A 26,302-nucleotide genomic window follows, 5' to 3' on the forward strand; every position below is an offset into this window, starting at 1 on the left:
ACATCACCTGCTTCCAGCTCAGCTTCCAGCAGTGTACAGCTTCTCTTAAAGGGCCGGTGTCCTTTCTGCAGTTTACCACTCTCCACCGGTATTATTATTTCTCCGCTCTCAAATTCTACATTTCATCTATATTGCATCGCTCTCAAGCTTTATTTATTATTTAACTGGTTCCAGCCAGTATCCACTCCGTGCCAACACCTGTCTGGTTCTAACCAGTACCCACAGCAGCATTTTATCTACAGCAGTCCAGCTTTCCCTGGAACACCAGCTGGTACGACCCTGGGCTTTCCTCATTGCTACAGTTGAGCCTGGTAAGGACTTTCCAACTTGCAGATAATAAGAACTGTCTCATACCACCAGAGCTCTGTGGCCCCTGCCACCCTGTAGTACCCAGGAACTGTATTTATTATTTCTCTGCTGATTTTTATGTTTCTTTTTACTGCTACTGTGATGCATGGAGTTTGTCATAAATAAATATCATTGACTTTTACTCAAGTTGTCGTGGTCACGCCTTCGGGCGGTTTCTCTTCATGTTACTTACATGTCCAGGGGTCTGATACAACCTCCCAGGTTCCGGTACATCTCAGCCCCTACAACTGAGGCTGCCTTCCGTCAGCTCAGGCCCTCAGTTGTGACACTGGTTCTGCCTCTGACCTTGCACTTCTTTCCCAGAACCATCACCCCTCAGCCATAGCAGTCCTTATTTTGGTGTTTGTACCCCCTATATTTTAAATAGGAACAGTTCGCACATTTGGCGCACAGCCCAAAAAGGGGTGTGTTTTTGCTGGCAAGGGGCATGGCCACACAATAGTAACCCCAATTCCAAATACGCCACACAGTACTGCACTTTATTCACATTTGATCATGCGATAGTTTCCATAATTCATATTGCATCCCACAGTAGTATCACTTTACCTTATAAACGTTACTCCTCACAGTAGAGCCCCTTATTCACATTACATCACACTGAATTGCTCCTTATTCACATTACACTACACCCTATTGCTCTTTATTCACATTAGACGACACAGTAGTGCCCTTTCTATACGCAACACCACATAGAAGAGCACCTTAAACACATAATTCCACACAGTAATGCCCCTAACACATATGAGACACATTATTAATGTCCTTCTAAACATAATGTGCTTACACATTATGATGACAACCTTTATTAATGCCCTTTCTCTATCGTCCTAGTGGATGCTGGGGTTCCTGAAAGGACCATGGGGAATAGCGGCTCCGCAGGAGACAGGGCACAAAAAGTAAAGCTTTTCCAGATCAGGTGGTGTGCACTGGCTCCTCCCCCTATGACCCTCCTCCAGACTCCAGTTAGATTTTTGTGCCCGGCCGAGAAGGGTGCAATCTAGGTGGCTCTCCTAAAGAGCTGCTTAGAAAAAGTTTAGCTTAGGTTTTTTATTTTACAGTGAGTCCTGCTGGCAACAGGATCACTGCAACGAGGGACTGAGGGGAGAAGAAGTGAACTCACCTGCGTGCAGGATGGATTGGCTTCTTGGCTACTGGACATCAGCTCCAGAGGGACGATCACAGGTACAGCCTGGATGGTCACCGGAGCCGCGCCGCCGGCCCCCTTGCAGATGCTGAAGTCAGAAGAGGTCCAGAATCGGCGGCTGAAGACTCCTGCAGTCTTCTAAAGGTAGCGCACAGCACTGCAGCTGTGCGCCATTTTCCTCTCAGCACACTTCACACGCAGTCACTGAGGGTGCAGGGCGCTGGGGGGGGGCGCCCTGGGAGGCAAATGTAACCTATATAAAGGCTAAAAATACCTCACATATAGCCCCCAGAGGCTATATGGAGATATTTAACCCCTGCCTGGATTCACTAAATAGCGGGAGACGAGCCCGCCGGAAAAGGGGCGGGGCCTATCTCCTCAGCACACGGCGCCATTTCCTCTCACAGCTCCGCTGGTCAGGACGGCTCCCAGGTCTCTCCCCTGCACTGCACTACAGAAACAGGGTAAAACAGAGAGGGGGGGCAAATTTATGGCGATATTTTGATATATATAAAGCAGCTATAAGGGAGCACTTATTATAAGGCTATCCCTGTTATATATAGCGCTTTTGGTGTGTGCTGGCAAACTCTCCCTCTGTCTCCCCAAAGGGCTAGTGGGTCCTGTCTTCGTTAGGAGCATTCCCTGTGTGTCTGCTGTGTGTCGGTACGTGTGTGTCGACATGTATGAGGACGATATTGGTGTGGAGGCGGAGCAATTGCCAAATATGAGGATGTCACCCCCTAGGGAGTCGACACCAGAATGGATGCCTTTATTTATGGAACTACGGGATAGTGTCAACACGCTAAAGCAGTCGTTTGACGACATGAGACGGCCGGACAATCAATTAGTGCCTGTCCAGGCGACTCAAACACCGTCAGGGGCTGTGAAACGCCCTTTGCCTCAGTCGGTCGACACAGACCCAGACACAGGCACTAACTCCAGTGGTGACGGTGACGAATCAACCGTATTTTCCAGTAGGGCCACACGTTATATGATTTTGGCAATGAAGGAGGCGTTACATTTAGCTGATACTACAGGTACCACTAAACAGGGTATTATGTGGGGTGTGAAAAAACTACCTATAGTTTTTCCTGAATCAGAAGAATTAAATGACGTGTGTAATGAAGCGTGGGTTGCCCCTGATAAAAAGCTGATAATTTCAAAGAAATTATTGGCATTATACCCTTTCCCGCCAGAGGTTAGGGAGCGCTGGGAAACACCTCCTAGGGTGGACAAGGCGCTAACACGCTTATCTAAACAAGTGGCGTTACCCTCTCCTGAGACGGCCGCACTTAAAGATCCATCAGATAGGAGGATGGAAAATATCCAAAAAAGTATATACACACATGCAGGTGTTATACTACGACCAGCTATAGCGACTGCCTGGATGTGCAGTGCTGGGGTAGTTTGGTCAGAGTCCCTGATTGAAAATATTGATACCCTGGACAGGGACAATATTTTACTGTCGTTAGAACAAATAAAGGATGCACTTCTTTATATGCGTGATGCACAGAGGGATATCTGCACACTGGCATCACGGGTAAGTGCTATGTCCATTTCGGCCAGAAGAGCTTTATGGACGCGACAGTGGACAGGCGATGCGGATTCAAAACGACATATGGAAGTTTTGCCGTATAAAGGGGAGGAGTTATTTGGAGTCGGTCTATCAGATTTGGTGGCCACGGCTACAGCCGGGAAATCCACCTTTCTACCTCAAGTCACTCCCCAACAGAAAAAGGCACCGACTTTTCAACCGCAGCCCTTTCGTTCCTTTAAAAATAAGAGAGCAAAGGGCTATTCATATCTGCCACGAGGCAGAGGTCGAGGGAAGAGACAGCAACAGGCAGCTCCTTCCCAGGAACAGAAGCCTTCCCCGGCTTCTACAAAAGCCTCAGCATGACGCTGGGGCTTCTCAAGCGGACTCGGGGACGGTGGGTGGTCGTCTCAAAAATTACAGCGCGCAGTGGGCTCACTCGCAGGTAGATCCCTGGATCCTGCAGATAATATCTCAGGGGTACAGGTTGGAATTAGAGACAGATCCACCTCGCCGTTTCCTGAAGTCTGCCTTACCAACGTCCCCCTCCGAAAGGGAGACGGTTTTGGAAGCCATTCACAAGCTGTACTCTCAGCAGGTGATAGTCATGGTACCTCTTCTACAACAAGGGAAGGGGTATTATTCCACTCTTTTTGTGGTACCGAAGCCGGATGGCTCGGTAAGGCCTATTCTAAATCTGAAGTCCTTGAACCTGTACATAAAGAAGTTCAAGTTCAAGATGGAGTCACTCAGAGCAGTGATAGCGAACCTGGAAGAGGGGGACTTTATGGTATCCTTGGACATCAAGGATGCGTATCTCCACGTTCCAATTTACCCCTCACACCAGGGGTACCTCAGGTTCGTTGTACAAAACTGTCACTATCAGTTTCAGACGCTGCCGTTCGGATTGTCCACGGCACCTCGGGTCTTTACAAAGGTAATGGCCGAGATGATGATTCTTCTTCGAAGAAAAGGCATATTAATTATCCCATATTTGGACGATCTCCTAATAAGGGCAAGGTCCAGAGAACAGCTAGAGATGGGATTAGCACTGTCGCAAGAAGTGCTAAAACAGCACGGGTGGATTCTGAATATTCCAAAATCCCAGTTAATGCCGACAACTCGTCTGCTGTTCCTAGGGATGATTCTGGACACGGTTCAGAAAAAGGTTTTTCTCCCGGAGGAAAAAGCCAAGGAGTTATCCGAGCTTGTCAGGAACCTCCTAAAACCAGGAAAGGTGTCTGTACATCAATGCACAAGAGTCCTGGGAAAAATGGTGGCTTCTTACGAAGCAATTCCATTCGGCAAATTCCACGCAAGAATTTTCCAAAGGGATCTGTTGGACAAATGGTCAGGGTCGCATCTTCAGATGCACCTGCGGATAACCCTGTCTCCAAGGACAAGGGTGTCTCTTCTGTGGTGGTTGCAGAGTGCTCATCTATTGGAGGGCCGCAGATTCGGCATACAGGATTGGATCCTGGTGACCACGGACGCCAGCCTGAGAGGCTGGGGAGCAGTCACACAAGGAAGAAACTTCCAGGGAGTATGGACGAGCCTGGAAACGTCTCTTCACATAAACATTCTGGAACTAAGAGCAATATACAATGCTCTAAGCCAGGCAGAACCTCTGCTTCAGGGAAAACCGGTGTTGATCCAGTCGGACAACATCACGGCAGTCGCCCATGTGAACAGACAGGGCGGCACAAGAAGCAGGAGTGCAATGGCAGAAGCTGCAAGGATTCTTCGCTGGGCAGAGAATCATGTGATAGCACTGTCAGCAGTGTTCATCCCGGGAGTGGACAACTGGGAAGCAGACTTCCTCAGCAGACACGATCTTCACCCGGGAGAGTGGGGACTTCATCCAGAAGTCTTCCACTTGCTGGTAACCCGTTGGGAAAGACCAATGGTGGACATGATGGCGTCTCGCCTCAACAAAAAACTGGACAGGTATTGCGCCAGGTCAAGAGATCCGCAGGCAATAGCTGTGGACGCGCTGGTAACGCCTTGGGTGTACCAGTCGGTGTATGTGTTTCCTCCTCTGCCTCTCATACCAAAAGTATTGAGAATTATACGGCAAAGAGGCGTAAGGACGATACTAGTGGTTCCGGATTGGCCAAGAAGGACTTGGTACCCGGAACTTCAAGAGATGATCACGGAAGATCCGTGGCCTCTACCTCTAAGGAGGGACTTGCTTCAGCAGGGTCCCTGTCTGTTTCAAGACTTTCCGCGGCTGCGTTTGACGGCATGGCGGTTGAACGCCGGATCCTAAAGGAAAAAGGCATGCCGGAAGAAGTCATTCCTACTTTGATTAAAGCAAGGAAGGAAGTAACCGTGCAACATTATCACCGAATTTGGCGAAAATATGTTGCGTGGTGCGAAGATCGGAGTGCTCCGACGGAGGAATTTCAACTGGGTCGATTCCTACATTTCCTGCAATCAGGATTGTCTATGGGTCTCAAATTGGGATCTATTAAGGTTCAAATTTCGGCCCTGTCGATTTTCTTTCAAAAAGAATTGGCTTCAGTCCCTGAAGTCCAGACCTTTGTTAAGGGAGTGCTACATATACAGCCTCCTGTGGTGCCTCCAGTGGCACCGTGGGATCTCAATGTGGTTTTGGACTTTCTAAAATCTCATTGGTTTGAACCACTAAAGAAGGTGGATTTGAAATATCTCACATGGAAAGTGACCATGCTTCTAGCCCTGGCTTCGGCCAGGAGAGTGTCAGAACTGGCAGCTTTATCTTACAAAAGCCCATATCTGATTTTCCATTCGGACAGGGCAGAACTGCGGACTCGTCCGCATTTTCTCCCTAAGGTGGTGTCAGCATTTCATCTGAACCAGCCTATTGTAGTGCCTGCGGCTACAAGTGACTTGGAGGACTCCAAGTTACTGGACGTTGTCAGAGCATTAAAAATATATATTGCAAGGACAGCTGGAGTCAGAAAATCTGACTCGTTGTTTATATTGTATGCACCCAACAAGATGGGTGCTCCTGCGTCTAAGCAGACGATTGCTCGTTGGATCTGTAGCACAATCCAACTTGCACATTCTGTGGCAGGCCTGCCACAGCCTAAATCTGTAAAGGCCCACTCCACAAGGAAGGTGGGCTCATCTTGGGCGGCTGCCCGAGGGGTCTCGGCATTACAACTTTGCCGAGCAGCTACGTGGTCAGGGGAGAACACGTTTGTAAAATTTTACAAATTTGATACTCTGGCTAAGGAGGACCTGGAGTTCTCTCATTCGGTGCTGCAGAGTCATCCGCACTCTCCCGCCCGTTTGGGAGCTTTGGTATAATCCCCATGGTCCTTTCAGGAACCCCAGCATCCACTAGGACGATAGAGAAAATAAGATTTTACTTACCGATAAATCTATTTCTCGGAGTCCGTAGTGGATGCTGGGCGCCCATCCCAAGTGCGGATTATCTGCAATAATTGTACATAGTTATTGTTAACTAATTCGGGTTATTGTTGAAGGAAGCCATCTTTCAGAGGCTCCGCTGTTATCATACTGTTAACTGGGTTTAGATCACAAGTTGTACGGTGTGATTGGTGTGGCTGGTATGAGTCTTACCCGGGATTCAAAATCCTCCCTTATTGTGTACGCTCGTCCGGGCACAGTACCTAACTGGAGTCTGGAGGAGGGTCATAGGGGGAGGAGCCAGTGCACACCACCTGATCTGGAAAAGCTTTACTTTTTGTGCCCTGTCTCCTGCGGAGCCGCTATTCCCCATGGTCCTTTCAGGAACCCCAGCATCCACTACGGACTCCGAGAAATAGATTTATCGGTAAGTAAAATCTTATTTTTACACATAATGTCCCTTACACATATGCTGCACATTATTAATGCCCTAATACACATAATGACACACATAGTGCCCCCTGCACATTTGCTGCACATTGTTAGTGCCCCTATACACATAATGACACATACAGTAGTACCCTGTTACACATACAGTATGCCACACATTATTAATGTCCTTAAACACATAATGACACACATAGTGCCCCTTATACATATGTTGCACATTATTAATGCATTTTTACATGACACATATAATGCTCCTTACACATATTCTGAACACTACTGCACAACCAACCCACTCACATGCACACAGCACTCACACTGCCGCTAACACTGTGACCTCTGCCTCTGCTTGGATACAGATGTGTCCTCATAAATATTGCCTCAGTGCTAACGTCGGGCAAATTTTTTAATGAAAATGCATCTTATTTGCATTGTTATGTGGCTAGGATGCACAAGCAGATTCTGCTGATTAAAATGATATACAGCATTCCTTTATACTGTGTGAGACTGTGGCTGTATCTGCATATGAATTGCTACACACAGAATATAGGCATGCTGCATATCATTTTAATCAGCAGAAGCTGCTGATGCCCCTAGGCATATCAAATGCCCTAGGCAATTGCCTAGTTTGCCTATAGCTATGGCCGGCTCTGCATACATACACTGTCAAATGGAAACTACAACAAATTCTCTAAACTCCAAGGAGGATAAAATGCTTTTGGCCAATATAAACTGTTTTCTCTGAAGCCATTGTGTAATATTGGCAGATTAAGTTTCCCATAGATCATATAACAGTTTAGGATGTCTGTTATACTGGACTCTTAACAAAGTTATATTAGCTTTTAGTTTATATTAACATTAAGGGACATATTTAATTAGGTAAGAGAACAGCAAAAATCTCGCACTTACGTTTTTTTCCCCGTGAATACAAGCTTTTTGTTGTTAATTTTGTGTAGGGTATTTGCTTTTTTTGAGCGGCAGGAGATTTTTTTTTTCACAGCTTCAGAGCACGACCATAATCCATATTTTTAGGAAAAATGGTCGGGAATTGCTCTGGAACTGCTGTAGCTTAATTAGTCCAATTACTCACCTTACTGGTGCCCATACACTTGTGCGATGCCCCGCGACGAGACATCTCGGGGCATCGCATCGGCAGTTCAGGTGCGATGAAATCCGCACCTGAACTGCCAAAGTGATTACCATGCGATCATGCGATAGATCGCATGGTAATCACGTGATGGGCACGTTACCGCCGAGTGGGAGCGGCCTACATCCGCTCCTGGTGGGTGCCCATCGCAGATCGCAGTGCGATATATAGCATGTGTTTTTAAAAACACATGTGATCGCACTGCAATTCGATAAATATTAAGTGCAGCACATACTATCTTGAGACGTGAGATTCAACCGGCGTGCCCGTGCATCGCGTCGAAAGGTACCTAAAATGTGATTTCTCTCATAGATGCGATCGAAATCGAAGGTTAGCACCGATTATCTCACAAGTGTATGGGCACCATTACGTTTTTTTCCCCATGAATGCAAGATTTTTGCTATTCAATTTTGTGCAGGGTTTTTGCTTTTTTTGAGCAGCAGGAGATTTTTTTTCACAGCCTCAGAGCACGTCCAAAATCCATATTTTTAGGAAAAATGGTCGGGAATTGCTCTGGAACTGCTGCAGCATCTCCCCTAATTACTAATTGAGGAACTGGAAGTTTCCAATTAGCTTAATTAGTCCAATTACTCACCTTACCCCCCACTCACCACACACGCTACATTATAATTTCACCTTGCACCCCCCTCCCTACCGCCATTACTCTGCACCCCCATCCCCACAAACACACTACACTACACTTACCTTCTCTGGCCGGCTTGTTTCATCCTGCAGGGGAGCGCAGGAGCCAGTCCAGCGTTTTTAGGAGGCAGCAGCCAGACACAGATGTCATCGGAGCATCTGGAGCAGATGTGTATTTTTATTTTTATTTTTTTCTCGCACTGCGAGGTTTTCAAAGTAAAAAACCCTGCATGCATTTTTTTTTCCATTGGTAACGGGAGCTTTCATACCCGCAGTAATCCAAAATTGGGTGTGAGGTTTCCACTATGAAAAAAAAATTGCCAGTTACAACGGCGTTCACAGACATATTGTTGGTACACACACTGGCCGACGGGCCAGCTATATATCGGTCGTTCAATAGAACGGACGATATATCGCACAGTGTATACCCAGCTTAAGTCATGTTCATTATTTGGGATTTCTGATCATGGACAAAGTTTAAAGAAATGTCACATTACAACCCCACCATTGATATTGCCTCTAGATAGTGCCTCCAGGTTGTATTGTGAGAAGATTATTACATATTCAAAATATTAACAGGAGGGTTAAATACAATTTCTGGACTCAGGCAAACACAATAGCTCAGTAACACCTTTATAGAAAGCATGGAAATACTCTGGAACCTGAAAATTATTATACATCCATCACTATGGGCCTTATGTAATAACCTGTGAGACGCAGACACAGATGTGGTTTTGGTGATTTAGCATGTATTTTTAAAGCAGCAGTACTTTAAATGGCGAAATCAACCTGGTTTTGCTGTTTAAATCATTGCTGCTTTAAAAATACATGTGTCTTGCAGGCTACTACATAAGGCCCACCATGAATGTATAATCATCTTCAAGTTGTAGGTATTTCCATACCGTCATCCTCTCTCCTCATTCTGCCTTCCTCAAAAAACGAAAGAAAGAAAAAAAATCTATTATATGTTTTCATGTGTTTTTGGTTGTAACTTTATTGATTAGTGCATTCCATCAAACATACGTAATAGAAAAGCATATCTACCATACACCTCATATATTATTAGACTATGGGGGTCATTCCGAGTTGATTGCTCGCTAGCAGTTTTTAGCAGCCGTGCAAACGCTATGCCGCCACCCACTGGGAGTGTATTTTAGCTTAGCAGAAGTGCGATCGCTTGTATCGCAGAGCGGCTACAAAGTTTTTTTGTGCAGTTTCAGAGTAGCTCAAAACCTAGTCAGAGCTTGCGATCACTTCAGACTGTTCAGTTCCTGTTTTGATGTCACAAACCCACCCAGCGTTCACCCAGCCACGCCTGCCTTTTTCCTGGCACGCCTGCCTTTTTCTGAACACTCCTTGAAAACGGTCAGTTGACACCCAGAAACGCCCACTTCATGTCAATCACTCTGCGGCCACCAGTGCGACTGAAATGCTTCGATAGACCCTGTGCAAAACTACATCGTTCGTTGTGCCCGTACGACGCGCGTGCGCATTGCGCCGCATGCGCAGAACTGCCGTTTTTTTAGCTTGATCGCTGCGCTGCGAACAAATGCAGCTAGCGATCAACTCGGAACGACCCTCTATATCTTTTCATATAGGAGATTTTCAGTGCGGGCATTTGCAGATGATTTATACAAATAATTCACATTCCTACTGGGAGGGCGCAGAACATTCCTCCTCTGCATACTTACCAGCATTAAGAGGCGCCAGGCGCTATGTAAATGATGCTGGAGTATCTCTTAATATGAAATACAGTGACATGAAATCACTACATCTGTGGCTATAGTTACAGGGAGCACACACCAATGCTAGGACCACATAAGGATGTTGGCTAGAGATGGAATCTTGGCTTAATGCCAGTTCTGTAAGTGGTTTAAGGCATGCCACCTCTTCTGAAGCAAAAAGGACAAAAGGTACACATTCACTGGAGATGTTAATTGCATGTTCTTAAACCCTATGGAATATGCCCAATATCGTATAGACCAAATATAATGTAAGTGAATGGACCGGTGCACACACACACTGACAAGCATTCACATTGTGTAAGCAGCATTGCCTGCAGCTTCTGGAAATGGATTGGTGTCAGGTGACCGGCAGTCGGGATTCTGTCGGTCAGCATACCAACGCCGGGAACCCTTGTAGGCTCGGTAGCTCATTGCGCTTGCCACAGGTTCTATTCCCACTCCATGGGGTCATGAACACCCACAAGTGGAAATAGTCCTGGGCCCCTGCCGGCATCCTGGAGGCTGGGATCCCGGCGTCAGTATGCTGACCGCGGGGATCCCGACTGCCGGTCACCTGACTACATCCCCCTCAGTAACATGTATTGGAGTTCTGTGGGAATGCTCAATTAAGTACAAAGGGTCTAATTCAGAGATGTATGCAAACCCAATGTTTTCAGATCTGTGCATACGTGATGTGTACTGCACATGTGCAGATCTGTGTCTGTGAGGATGGTCACAGTGTCCCCCTAAGCCACAGATCAACATGCTGCGGCTGTTTGGGGGTGGTGACGTGCAGCATTATAGAAACGGGAGTATCTGCCCTGTTTTCTGGGCATGTAACTTAACTGGCACCGGAAGCCTGAACACACCGGCCATGCTGAGTAACCTGAGAGTCACTGGAATGACCGAAGTTCACGCAGATGATCCAATGCTGCGTCTGTGGATCATCCGGAGGCATCAACTTATGCAGGATGCCTCCTGTGCATTAGCATATTTTTCACTCAGCACCTGTGTCCAAAGACACAGCTGCTGTGTGTTCTTTGTCCATCTCTGAATCAGGGCAGGGGTGTCTTGGATTGGTGGTCCAGGACCAATGCAAATTATTTCTGGTCAATGTAATAGGCAAAACCAGTGAAGTCTTGATAACGGTCAGTTAGACCGAAACGCGTTGGTGCTGTACTGTGAGTAGCCGAGAGGAAATTTGGACACCCTTTTAATTGAACTTTGATTTTTTATAGTTCATTTTATTCCCATTTTGTTTTTATTATGTGATTTGTATGTTGTGGGATTTTTTTATTCCCCCCCCCCCCTATACTGTGTGTATGTTTTATATTGCTGCATTAAAAATAATATTTTTGACATATTTGAAAAGTATTCCTTTCCAACTTTTGCCGACATTGCTCTGACCCTGAGATTTACTAAGGTGAAGTTACAACTGCTGGAGGATGCATAAAGATATCCAGATAAGAGTCAGCTCCCTATATTCTGTGTGAGTTGGGGTACGCACCTTGACATATTCATTGTACCCATAAAGATACCTTTATAGGAGTCTCCAGTCTAGACCCTGTGTGAGTTGTGGGTACGCAGAGTCTAATCCATACTTGCCTACTTTTGAAAAAGCATTTCAGGGAGATGACTTACATCCAAATGTAAATGATCCCAAAAGTTAGTCAGATCTACTTTTTGAAGAAAAGATACTTATATTTTGCAGGTTTTTTTGTGTATTGTGCTTTACAAGAGGTTCCATGTACAGTAAGTGGCCACGAGAAACTTTATTTAAGATGTATGTAGCCATAGGGATCATTGGGGCAGATGTATTAAGCCTGGAGAAGTGATAAAGCAGTGATAAGTGCAATGTGATAACGTACCAGCCAATCAGCTCTTAACTGCCAATTTACATATTGGAGCTGATTGGCTGGTGTGTTATCACCTTGCACTTATCACTGCTTTATCACTTCTCCAGCTTAATACATCTGCTCCAGTGTGCCTTATAACCAATGCAGGGAAATGGCACTGATGTTCCCATTTGAATGTATGTATCTGTGATTTTTTTCCCCCTCTCAAGAATGTAACAGCTGCATAATGGGGGTAAGGTGCAATCAGGGAGATTGCTGTTCTATTCAGGGAGTCAGGGAGATTGCTGCTATTTCAGGGAGTCTCCTGCAGAATAAGGGAGGGTAGGCAAGTATGGTCTAATCCCATTTGAATATATTTTATTCCTGGGATGTGGTATACATAGTCTCATAAGGCGTTTCCTTACCAACTAAAGATACCTTGATATGTTTATACCAGTGGTCTCCAACCTTAATTGGGGTGTGAGCTTCTTTCGGAAGATAAAACCTCTGAAAGAGCTCCCCCCAATACGCACGTGTTCCTGTGAAAGTGGGTGTGGCCTCACAACTACAAGTAATGCCCCCACCACGTAGTGCCAGATACACAAATAATGCCCCCCCAGCAGTGCTAGATACACAAACAATGCCCCCAGGCAGTGCCAGATACACAAACAATGTCCCCCAGCAGTGCCAGATACACAAATAATGCCCCTCAGCAGTGCCAGATATACAAATGATGCCCCCCAACAGTGCCACATAAACAAATAATGCCCCTCAGCAGTGCCAGATACAAAAACAATGCCCCCCAGCAGTGCCAGATACACAAATAATGCCCCCTAGCAATGCCAGATACACAAATAATGTCCCCTGCAGGGCCAGATACACAAATAATGCCCTCCAACAGTGCCAGATATACAAATAATGCCCCCCAACAGTGCCAGATATACAAATAATGACCCCCAGCAGTGCCAGATACACAAATAATGCCCCCCAACAGTGCCAGATATACAAATAATGCCCCCCAACAGTGCCAGATATACAAACAATGCCCCCCAGCAGTGCCAGATATACAAACATTACCCCCAAACAGTGCCAGATACACAAATAATGCCCCCCAGCAGTGCCAGATACACAAATAATGCCCCCCAGCAGTGCCAGATACACAAATAATGCCCCCCAACAGTGCCAGATATACAAACAATGCCCCCCCAACAGTGCCAGATATACAAATAATGCCCCCCCAGCAGTGCCAGATACACAAATAATGCCCCCCAACAGTGCCAGATATACAAATAATGCCCCCCAATAGTGCCAGATACACAAAAAATGCCCCCAACAGTGCCAGATATACAAACAATGCCCTTAAGCAGTGCCAGATACACAAACAATGCCCCTCAGCAGTGCCAGATACACAAATAATGCCCCCCAGCAGTGCCAGAGACACAAAAAATGCCCTCAGCAGTGCCAGATACACAAACAATGCCCCTCAGCAGTGCCAGATACACAAATAATACCCCCCAGCAGTGACAGAAACACAAATAATGCCCCCCAACAGTGCTGGATATACAAACCATGCCCCCCAACAGTGACAGATATACAAACAATGCCCCCCGCCAGTGCCAGATACAATTCCCACTGCAGTGCCAGATACAATGCCCCCACCGGTGCCAGATGCAATGCCCCCACCAGTGCAAGAAACAGTGCCCCCTGCAGTACCAGATACAGTGCCCCTGCAGTGCCAGATACAGTGCCCCCCGCAGTGCCAGACACAATGCCCCCCGCAGTGCCAGATACAGTGCCCCCTGCACAGTGTTCACCGCTGCTGGCTTTTTCGGAAGGGGAGGAGAGCGCAGTGTGCACATCTCCTGTGATGCCTGGAGAGCGGCTGTGGTGAGGGTCTCCGGTGGTGGTGGGCGTTTGAAATATGGCGCCGATAAGTAAGCCAATAAAAACTTGCGGTCCGGCAGCCAATCAGGTGCCGCCTCTGCCGGTCCGTGAGCTCTGATTGGCTGACGGCCGGCACCATATTATAAATGACTGGAGGAGGAGTGCAGCTACCAGTGATTGCCCAAGCCCGTGCGCTCTGCGATCTACCAGTAGCTAGCGAGCAACGGGTTGGCGATTACTGGTTTATACTTGCCATATTCAGTGTGAATGTGTGTTCCTATTTTGGACATTTCAAAGGTTCTGTGCTTGTTTTCCTTTGTGAAACTAGTCTACACATTTGTTGTTTCTTATTTCCTTCTTTGTATGAGCCCGAACATTTCATCTCAAGACTATGGCCCTCATTCCAAGTTGTTCGCTCGCTAGCTGCTTTTAGCAGCATTGCACACGCTAGGCCGCCGCCCTCTGGGAGTGTATCTTAGCATAGCAGAATAGCGAACGAAAGATTAGCAGAATTGCTACTAAATATTTTCTTGCAGTTTCTAAGTAGCTCCAGACCTACTCCTAGATTGCGATCAGCTCAGTCCGTTTAGTTCCTGCTTTGACGTCACAAACACGCCCTGCGTTCGGCCAGCCACTCCCCCGTTTCTCCAGACACTCCCACGTTTTTCCCTGACACGCCTGCGTTTTTTAGCACACTCCTGGAAAACGCTCAGTTACCACCCAGAAACGCCCCTTTCCTGTCAATCACTCACCGATCAGCAGTGCGACTGAAAAGCGCCGCAGGATCAACAGCAAAACTGCTAAGTTTTTAGTTAAATAACTAAGCGCATGCGCGCTGCATACCATGCGTATGCAGCAACAAATCGCAGCATGGCGAAAATCGGCAACGAGCGAACAACTCGAAATGACCACCTATATGTGAAGTCCTATGACAGAAATGGAACTTTCCATTGGATTGGCTAAAAAGAGGACTCATCGCACATTGTTATATAAAAGGGACGTATTGCACCTTATATTGTATATTTTATTCTGTATAAGTAGTTTTGGTGTGTTAGAGCGCCCTGGACACAGACGAGTATCTCCCTTCTTTTGGATGATCTAGTTGTATAAATGTGGTGACATTTATTCTGATACTCGTTAGTGCATGGGCAGCTTTGCACCAAGTAGGTAAACCTCCCTCTACTCCCTCTTTTTAAAACCAGTGCTGGTGTCTGTCAGTCATAAAATATGTGGACAAACAGAAGCAAATCGTGTCACTCACCATACATTTAAACTTAAGGATGACACATAAACACAATCAACCTAATTTAATATTTATTTTTACATTTCTACATAAGAACCTTTTGGCCTAGGGGTGCCTTTAAAAAACGTCTGATGCTCTAGGGCGCCGTGATTCCAAAAAGTTTGGTAACCACTGCTATAGTGGGAAGTTATGTGCATGTATGCGGGTAGACTAGATGGGTGGTTCTTATCTGCCATCAAATTTTCTGACTATGTTCTCACACAAAAATATTATTCACAGAAACTTTTATAGAAATACTAGCGGATGTGCCCGGTTTCACCAGGGCAAAGGTTTGTTGGGTGGAACATTTTCCCCCTTTTTTCCCCCCTAAGGAGTCAAATTTTTAGTGGGTGGCTGCAAATAACTGTCACAGTTTCCAAACAACCCAGCAGGTCACATGTTCCAGGTCACCCAGCAGGTGCACAGGGAAAACGGCATCGGGAGTGTCACTATTCATCTCTGAGACCCCGAACAATGTGGATTTTTACATGTAAAACCCCCATCCCACCCCCCACCCCTAGGGGTGTCTTACCCCCTACAGTATTTGGGGGTGGAACAGGGGGCTGAACTTAGACTTAAACGGCATCGGGAGTGTCACTATTCATCTCAGCGACCCCGAAAACTATGGATTTGTACATGTCACCCTCTTCCCACCCCCACCCCTAGGGGTGCTAGGGGTATCTTACTCAGTATTTTTGCCAGATTGTAAGTCATATGTGTACCAAGTTTGGTGTAAATTGCTGCAGGCATTCCAGAGTTATGCTGGAACACCATGCACGTTACAAGTCTTATCTACAACATGTCTATTTTTTTTTTTTATACTGTGCTGTATATGTTGCAGAGTTGACCTCTTATTGCTGTAGTTCCCCCGATACAGATCAGCAGAGATCCCTCATACTGTATCTTTATGTGTGACACCTTAGCACTTTGCTAACAAATATTAAGTACATTGCTGTCTCCTAAAATTTATGGCTCCAGTCCTAGTGAGCCACTCCTGTTTCCTTACAATATAATTGGCTTCAAGCTAGTAAAAAAAACATATTTCGTCAAACATGATATTAACTTATGCTAGGAAGTCAGACTCATTTTATCACGGGTTAAAGAAGCAGCTTATGTTCAAATCCAGCAGAGTCCGGCTACCACAGGAGCTGGCATAGCGTAGAGGCAATCAATGTAGTCAGCTACTGTATGTCTAAACTATAAACAGTGCACTTATGCCTTTGAATAATTACTCTGTCTCCAGGTTCCCCACATCAAGCCCAGTTTCTCATTTAAATTCTAATGTACATCAATTTAAGAATAAAATGGTGTTAGCGCTGGCCCTACATCTACTGTACATCTACCGTATAATGCCTATAATAGTAATTCATGCAAATTGGGAACACACCCACTATTCAGAGTAAAGGTGCATACACACAGTGAGATTTTGGCTATCTTCGATATGGACTATGCGATATTGACTGTCTGTGCTTGCGATATTGGCTATGTGCGATTTTGACTAAGTGCCAATTTTGACTATACTTTAGTACTAGAACTAGATGGTCAAAATTGACTTGCCTGCACAGTCTATCTTACCTTGTGATACCGACCCCGCGGGACCGCACATCAGGATCAGAAGGTGGCTAACACCTTGCGATTTGCACTAAATAAATTTCACCGTCTGTATGCACCTTAACACAGCAACACACCTAGCTCAGAGGTACTGTGGCTGGATGGAAAGGGTCAAAAACAGACACAAAGGTTTTATTTATAAACACATACAGAAATCATAAAATATATGCACAATAATAAAGGAATGAAAGAACACTGTAGATTATAAATTATTACAAAAAAAAAATTGTAACTTGAGTAACTGAGCATGTTTGGGCATGCAGCCAAATATTTTTTAACTGTCCTAAGTTAGGCAGTAAAGTTACGATTTGAGAGCTCTGTCCTGACTTCACACCAGCGGACATGTCTGTCCCATAGTAGGGGGAGAGTATGTAGGCATCTCTAGCAAGACACTAGTTAATGGCAGACGGGATGCTGGCTGTCACTACACTGACAGCGGCATCCCATCTCCTGGAATCCCGGCAGCGAAGCCGCTCGCCACGCATCGGGCCAGGTGGCTCGCTTCTCTCGCCACTGGTTCGATTCCCACTCGGTAGGTGGCGTGGATCCACCGACCGAGTGGGAATACCGGGCCGTTGTCGTGATTCCAGCTGCCGGTTTATCTGCGGATGGCGGGATTCTGGCGACGGTCTCCTGAACGCAGGGGATCCGACAGCTGGTAAACTGACTATGTCCCCTAGTGAACATGTGTTCGTCTGCTACTGGTGCTTATGGCAATTGATGGTGGCTTGCAGATAAGGGGAGGTGGCTCAGGGGCAGCCTAGAGCTTTGCGAGTAATGCAAGGACGCCTTTATTGTGATGTGTCCACATTTCTTGTCCCTATTCCTGCATCTGTACATTTGGGAGCTATCTAGCCATGCTTCCAAACAGCCATTACTGGAGGTAGGGAATGCATATTTTGCAGTGCTAATTCCATTTGGGGGGAGGGAAATTTATTAGGGTCCAAGTTCGCAAAAGTGCTGATTGGTTGTTGCAGATGCAGATCTACCATAATTAGAATTGAACGTTATAAATATATATTAATTTGGGATGAGCATTCTTATTTGCACTTTCTCTTACGTCCTAGAGGATGCTGTGGACTCCGTAAGGACCATGGGGTATAGACGGGCTCCGCAGGAGACACGGGCACTCTAAAGACTTTAGATGGGTGTGCACTGGCTCCTCCCTCTATGCCCCTCCTCCAGACCTCAGTTAGATCCTGTGCCCAGAGGAGACTGGGTGCACTGCAGGGGAGCTCTACTGAGTTTCTCTGCAAAATACTTTTTGTTAGGTTTTTTATTTTCAGGGAGCACTGCTGGCAACAGGCTCCCTGCATCGTGGGACTGAGGGGAGAGAAGCAGACCTACTTAAATGATAGGCTCTGCTTCTTAGGCTACTGGACACCATTAGCTCCAGAGGGTCGGAACGCAGGTCTCACCCTCGCCGTTCGTCCCGGAGCCGCGCCGCTGTCCTCCTCACAGAGCCGGAAGATAGAAGCCGGGTGAGTATGAGAAGAAAGAAGACTTCAAAGGTGGCTGAAGACTTCAGATCTTCTATGAGCTTGATTCCTCAACACTAACCAGCGCCATTTTCTCCACAGCACGCTGCAGAGAAGCTGGCTCCCCGGACTCTCCCCTGCTGAACACAAGTACAGAGGGCAAAAAAGAGGGGGGGGGGCACATTTATATGGTGCAGTGAGTATATTTTTATAAAAGCGCTGTACTGACTGGATTTTATTCCAGTGTCCGGTGGCGCTGGGTGTGTGCTAGCATACTCTCTCTCTGTCTCTCCAAAGGGCCTTATTGGGGGACTGTCTCCATATATATATATATCCCTGAGTGTGTGGGGGTGTCGGTACGTGTGTGTCGGCATGTCTGAAGCGGAAGGCTCATATGAGGAGGAGGTGGAGCAGATGATTGTGGTGTCTCCGTTGGCGACGCCGACACCTGATTGGCTGGATATGTGGAATGTTTTAAATGCAAATGTGTCTTTATTACATAAGAGAATGGACAAAGCAGAGTCCAGAGAAAAGACAGGGAGTCAATCCATGGCTTTGGCTGTATCACAGGGCCCTCCAGGGTCTCAGAAACGTCCCCTGTCCCAAGTAGCAGACACTGATACCGACACGGATTCTAACTCCAGTGTCAACTACGATGATGCGAGGTTACACCCAAGGGTGGCCAAAAGTATTCATTATATGATTATTGCGATAAAAGATGTTTTGCATATCACAGATGACCCCTCTGTCCCTGACACGAGGGTATGCATGTTTAAGGAAAAGAAACCTGAGGTAACCTTTCCCCCATCTCATGAGCTGAACGCGTTATTTGAAAAAGCTTGGGAAACTCCAGACAAGAAACTGCAGATTCCCAAGAGAATTCTTATGGCGTATCCTTTCCCAGCACAGGACAGGTTACGGTGGGAATCCTCGCCCAGGGTGGACAAGGCCTTAACGTGCTTGTCCAAAAAGGTGGCGCTACCGTCTCCAGACACAGCAGCCCTCAAAGATCCTGCTGATCGCAGACAGGAAACTACCTTAAAATCAATTATGCACATACGGGTGCCTTGCTCAGACCGGCAATAGCGTCGGCTTGGGTTTGTAGCGCCGTAGCAGCTTGGGCAGATACCTTGTCAGCTGACATTGATACCCTAGATAGGGATAGCATTTTATTGACCTTGGGTCACATTAAAGATGCAGTCTTATATATGAGAGACGCTTCGAGAGACGTTGGGCTGTTAGGTTCAAGAGCCAACGCCATGGCGATTTCTGCTAGGCGAGCCCTGTGGACCCACCAATGGACAGGTGATGCCAACTCAAAGAGACATATGGAAGTTTTGCCTTACAAGGGTGAGGTTTTATTTGGGGAAGGTCTCGCGGACCTAGTTTCCACAGCTACCACGGGTAAATCTACTTTTTTACCTTACGTTCCCCCACAGCAAAAGAAAACACCACAATATCAGATGCAGTCCTTTCGGTCGCATAAGTCCAGAATGCCTGCTACGGCTAGTTCCCAGGAGCAGAAGTCCTCCCCGGCTTCTACTAAATCCACCGCATTACGCTGGGACTCCACTGAGGGAGTCCGCGCCGGTGAGGGCACGTCTTCGACTCTTCAGCCACGTCTGGGTTCAGTCAGACGTGGATCCTTGGGCGATGGAAATTGTATCCCAAGGCTACAAGCTGGAATTCGAAGAGGTGCCTCCGCGCCGATTTTTCAAATCGGCTTTACCAGCTTCTCCCCCAGAGAGGGAGATAGTTTTAGCTGCAATTCAACAACTGTGTCAACAGCAAGTGATTGTCAAGGTTCCCCTAGTTCAACAGGGGAAGGGGTACTATTCAACCCTGTTTGTGGTTCCGAAACCGGATGGCTCGGTCAGACCCATTCTAAATCTAAAATCCCTAAACCTGTACTTGAAAAAGTTCAAATTCAAGATGGAATCGCTCCGGGCAGTTATCTCCAGCCTGGAACGGGGGGATTTTATGGTGTCACTAGACATAAAGGATGCATACCTTCATGTCCCCATATATCCCCCTCATCAGGCGTACCTGAGATTCGCTGTACAGGACTGTCATTACCAGTTTCAGACGTTGCCGTTTGGGCTTTCCACGGCCCCGAGGATTTTCACCAAGGTAATGGCGGAAATGATGGTGCTCCTGCGCAGAATTATTCCGTACTTGGATGATCTCCTGATAAAAGCGAGATCGAGAGATCAGTTGCTGAAAAGCATGTCGCTCTCCCTGAGAGTGCTGCAGCAGCATGGCTGGATTCTAAATCTACCAAAGTCACAGTTGGTTCCAACGACTCGGCTATCTTTCTACTAATAATAGGCTTACCGGTACACTGCACTGAGAAAATCAATAGTATTTGCACTAAGACAATTACAGGATCAGTTTTTACTCATATTATGGAGATTTATATCCTAGATCTTGAATAATTATTAGATTATTTCGCTACTACCTCTCTAAGGGAACATATGATATGCAATCAATGGGGAGATTGTATGTGCTATGAAGTTTGGACACATACTAATCAACACTGTTATTGTTACTTATATTCTACGCCAGTAGCATCCATTACAACAGGCTGAAATTTATGGTAAATCTACCTATAGGGCTACCGCTTCTTGTTTCAGCCGACTATATCATCCTACAATTTGTCTCCTCTTGTTAGGGGACTATCAATGCTTATTATTGCAGGAACTATTGTCAGGATCAATAACATTGACCCTGACCAGGTCACGTGTATCTCCCCATGGTGTGTTCATACCACGCGTAAATTTAGGCGTGGTTTTTTTTTGTGTGTGAATTCTGGTATTTATGTGTACATGTTCATGTCCTAGTCTTGGTTTGTGGCAACATTTTTTTAATGATAATCAATAAAAGTTATATTTTATGTAATATCTTTCAATGAGTGCCCCCCAAAAAACGAGAGTCTCTTTTCTTTTTTGGTACACTATTGCTTACTCTCAGGGGTGCACCTCCACATGAGTTATTGTCATAGTACCCTTCAGTGAAGGATGTAATTTCAAACTATTGTGGTTTTTCCAATTCATTCAGCAGTATATTATATCTCACCACCTGTGCTCAAGTTTCCCCCATCCCTTTCCTCCCCCCCATATTAAAACCGAAAAGAGTGTCAGTCCATCAATGCACTCGAGTACTGGGAAAAATGGTGGCGACCTACGAGGACATCCCCTTCGGCAGGTTCCATGCGAGGACGTTTCAGTGGGACCTGCTGGACAAATGGTCGGGGTCCCATCTACAAATACATCACAAAATAACCCTGTCCCCAAGGGCCAGGGTGTCTCTCCTGTGGTGGCTGCAGAGTGCTCACCTTCTCGAGGGTCGCAGGTTCGGCATTCAAGACTGGGTTCTGGTGACCACGGAGGCGAGCCTCCGAGGATGGGGAGCAGTCACATAAGGAAGAAATTTTCAGGGGCTATGATCAAGCCAGGAGGCTTGTCTACACATCAACGTACTGGAATTGAGGGCCATATACAACGGCCTACGACAAGCGGAGAATATTCTACCAGTTCTGATTCAGTCAGACAACGTCACAGCTGTGGCTCATGTAAACCGCCAAGGCGGGACAAGGAGCAGAGTGGCAATGGTTGAAGCCACCAGGATTATTCGCTGGGCGGAAAATCACGTAAGCGCTCTGTCAGCAGTCTTCATTCCGGGAGTGGACAACTGGGAAGCAGACATCCTCAGCAGACACGATCTCCATCCAGGAGAGTGGGGACTTCATCAGGAAGTTTTTGCAGAGATAACAAGTCAGTGGGGACTTCCACAAATAGACATGATGGCGTCACGCCTCAACAAGAAGCTTCGGAGGTATTGTGCCAGGTCAAGGGACCCTCAGGCAGTAGCGGTGGACGCCCTGGTGACACCAAAGGTGTTTCAGTCGGTCTATGTGTTCCTTCCTCTTCCGCTCATCTCAAAAATACTGAGAATCATAAGACAAAAAAAGAGTGCAGACAATACTCATTGTTCCAGATTGGCCTCGAAGGGCCTGGTATTCAGATCTTCAGGAAATGCTCACAGAAGATCCGTGGCCTCTTCCTCTCAGGGAAGACCTGTTGCAGCAGGGGCCCTGCGTGTTCCAAGACTTACCGCAGTTACGTTTGACGGCATGGCGGTTGAACACCAAATCCTAGCGGGGAAAGGTATTCCGGAGGATGTCATCCCTACTCTGATTAAGGCTAGGAAGGAGGTGACGGCGAAACATTATCACCGCTTCTGGAGGAAGTATGTATATTGGTGTGTAGTCAAGAATGCTCCTACTGAAGATTTCCATCTTGGCCGTTTTCTCCACTTTCTACAGACAGGAGTGGATATGGGCCTAAAGTTAGGCTCCATTAAGGTACAGATTTCGGCCCTATCAATTTTCTTTCAGAAGGAATTGGCTTCTCTCCCAGAAGTCCAGACTTTTGTGAAGGGAGTGCTGCATATCCAGCCTCCTTTTGTGCCCCCAGTGGCACCATGGGACCTTAACGTCGTGTTACAGTTCCTAAAATCTCACTGGTTTGAGCCTCTTCAAACAGTTGAATTAAAATTTCTCACTTGGAAGGTGGTGATGTTGTTGGCCTTGGCATCTGCAAGGCAGGTGTCCGAATTGGGGGCTTTGTCTCACAAGAGCCCCTATCTGATTTTCCATAGAGCAGAATTAAGGACTCGTCCTCAATTTTTGCCAAAGGTGGTTTCATCTTTTTCATATGAACCAACCTATTGTGGTGCCTGTGGCTACGGGTGACTTGGAGGATTCCAAGTCCCTTGATGTAGTCAGGGCCTTAAAATTTTATGTAGCCAGGATGGCTCGGGTTAGGAAAACAGAGGCACTGTTTGTCCTGTATGCAGCCAACAAGGTTGGCGCTCCTGCTTCTAAACAGACTATTGCTCGCTGGATCTGTAACACGATTCAGCAGGCTCATTCTACAGCTGGATTGCTGTTACCAAATTCGGTAAAGGCCCATTCCACTAGGAAAGTGGGCTCTTCTTGGGCGGCTGTCTAAGGCGTCTCGGCATTACAGCTTTGCCGAGCGGCGACTTGGTCGGGGTCAAACACTTTTGCTAAATTCTACAAGTTTGATACCTTGCCTGAGGAGGACCTCCTGTTTGCTCAATCGGTGCTGCAGAGTCACTCTCCCGCCCGGTCTGGAGCTTTGTTATATTCCCCATGGTCCTTACAGAGTCCCCAGCATCCTCTAGGACGTAAGAGAAAATAAGATTTTAAACCTACCGGTAAATCTTTTTCTCCTAGTCCGTAGAGGATGCTGGGCGCCCGTCCCAGTGCGGACTAAATTCTGCAAGACTTGTATATAGTTATTGCTTACATAAGGGTTATGTTACAGTTTTGATCAGTCTCTGGCTGATGCTGTTTTGTTTCATACTGTTAACTGGTTCGTATGTTCCAAGTTGTATGGTGTGGGCTGGTGTGTATCTCACCCTTAGATTAAAAAAAATCCTTTCCTCGTACTGTCCGTCTCCTCTGGGCACAGTTCTCTAACTGAGGTCTGGAGGCGGGGCATAGAGGGAGGAGCCAGTGCACACCCATCTAAAGTCTTTAGAGTGCCCATGTCACCTGCGGAGCTTGTCTATACCCCATGGTCCTTACGGAGTCCCCAGCATCCTCTACGGACTAGGAGAAAAAGATTTACCGGTAGGTTTAAAATCTTATTTTCCCTCATTGAGGAGATTTATAAAAATTTGGAGCGAGATAAAGTGGACAGATAAAGTACCACACAATCAGCTCCTAACATTCAAAAACATCCTGTAATATGGTTTAAGCTGATTGGTTAGTACTTTATTTATTGAAGCCTTGATACATCTCCCTCATATTACAATTTAATCATAAAGATAGGAGACATTTTGATAATTAAACACATATAATTGTTTCATTGTTTATGCAGTACATATGATACACTGTGTTTTATATATATATATATATATATATATATATATATATATAAAACCACACAAGAAGCGCCGGCACTCTGGATGCCCTCTAGGGCTTGCTTACTCCGGTGCCCTCCACTCGGGTCTGGCAACCCCCATACATGGATCAAAAACGAGGCGGCACTCAGAGATTTAGCAGTGAAGCAAAACGAAGTGCATTAAATTCCTCACATCACATCAACGTTTCGGGGAAAGATTCCCCTTCATCAGGATGACAATGGTGCAAAACAGTGACACATAAATAGACAAACTCACCCACAAGGACATCCCACCTCTCATCACCACGGCCACGCTGTCCCTGGCTTCGTTACCTGCACTTCCGGGTTAGACACTTCTGGCGGAAGTGACGCTGCGGGACAGGTAACCACAGCGATACTGTTTACAACAAAGGATCGTCATGGGAACCACTAAGCAGTGCTATGTAGCAGTAAAGTGATATAATAACAAAATATATATACAAGTTTTAGCCAAGCTACATATACACAGGGCATCCGTTTAAACCTATTCATCTATTAGAAAAAGTGCATTGTGCAGTGATATAAACAACAGGCCTACAGGCATCAAAATTATGAACAATAAAAATACAATATAGTATAAATGAGTGATATAAAAAAGTACTTAGTGAAAAATAGCGCTGTTTAAAATCCACGTGTTCACCTCCTCATATCAACAATTGCATATATACATAAATCACCATAAAAACACACACAGAATAAAACAAAGAGAGAACATATAAACATTACACAGATAAAACATTATAGTGCAAAACATTCAAAAACAGCCTGTAATATGGCTTAAGCTGATTGGTTAGTACTTTATTTATCGAAGCCTTGATAAATCTCCCCCATATTACAATTTAATCATAAAGATCGGAGACATTTTAATAATGAAACACATATAATCGGTAATCGTTTCATTGTTTATGCAGCACATATGATACACTGTTCCCTTAGGAAGACCTGTATCGGTTGAAACAGCTGTTGGGCTGTGCCTGTATGTACACTTGTCGCCTTGATATGGAATAAATCTTCTTCGTTTTCTCATCTAAACCGTGAGTGCTGGCTTGTTTTGCTTTTTCCAATGAGCTGGAAAAGCGAGTGCCTTATATATATATATATATATATATATATATATATATATATATATATATACACATACAGGTCCATAGATAAATGGCACTCTGAGCCAGCAAAATGTCCAAAAAAGCATATAATATCCAAGTCAACGTTTCGGAGCACGAAGCCCCATCATCAGGACTAAATAACAATACAGGTACAATACAGGTTATTTAGTCCTGACGACGGGTCTTTGTGCTCCGAGACGTTGACTTGGATATTACATGCTTTTTTGGACATTTTGCTGGCTCAGAGTGCCATTTATCTATGGACCTGTATGTATCTATCAGTTCTGGCGACTAAGCAAGCTGTAGTTTTATGTGAGTGCTGGCTACTGCTGTATTGATTTCGACTGACGGGATTCCCATGGATGTCAGGATTCCGGCGTCGGTATTATGACCGCTGTGATACCGACTTTCGGGAAACTAACTGCTTCCCCTGTGGATGGCTGACTTCAGATACCACCTCTTCTCTATTCAGTGAATGGGTTCTGGGTCGGATTGCACTGCACCGCGAGCCGGGTTGAACCCAAGTTCAACGCCGCTCACTACCCAGGTTGAAATGCAGGGTCGCTCAACCCGGAGTAATTTCAACAGGGTGCTTTTACACTGCACAATATCTCAGGTTGCTGCTCCTTCACGAGCAAAGACCTGGATATTTATTGCAGTGTAAAAGAGGTATTAGTGTGCCTTGATGACCGAGGTTGGGAATGGCTGTTGTAGAGCAGGAAGTAAACATTTTGCCTCTGCTTCTCCTAGTTACAGCAATATCCCCCTTT

The 26,302-nt window shown here is 46.0% G+C and overlaps 1 protein-coding gene across 2 annotated transcripts in view; it reads left to right on the forward strand.

The window, feature by feature from the left end:
- The window catches only part of COBLL1 (cordon-bleu WH2 repeat protein like 1), a 275,238-nt gene that overhangs the window by 86,266 nt on the left and 162,670 nt on the right, over positions 1-26,302 (forward strand). The window lies entirely within an intron of this gene.

The sequence above is a fragment of the Pseudophryne corroboree genome, chromosome 7 (genome assembly GCF_028390025.1).
Source record: "Pseudophryne corroboree isolate aPseCor3 chromosome 7, aPseCor3.hap2, whole genome shotgun sequence".
NCBI classification, from domain to species: Eukaryota; Metazoa; Chordata; class Amphibia; order Anura; family Myobatrachidae; genus Pseudophryne; species Pseudophryne corroboree.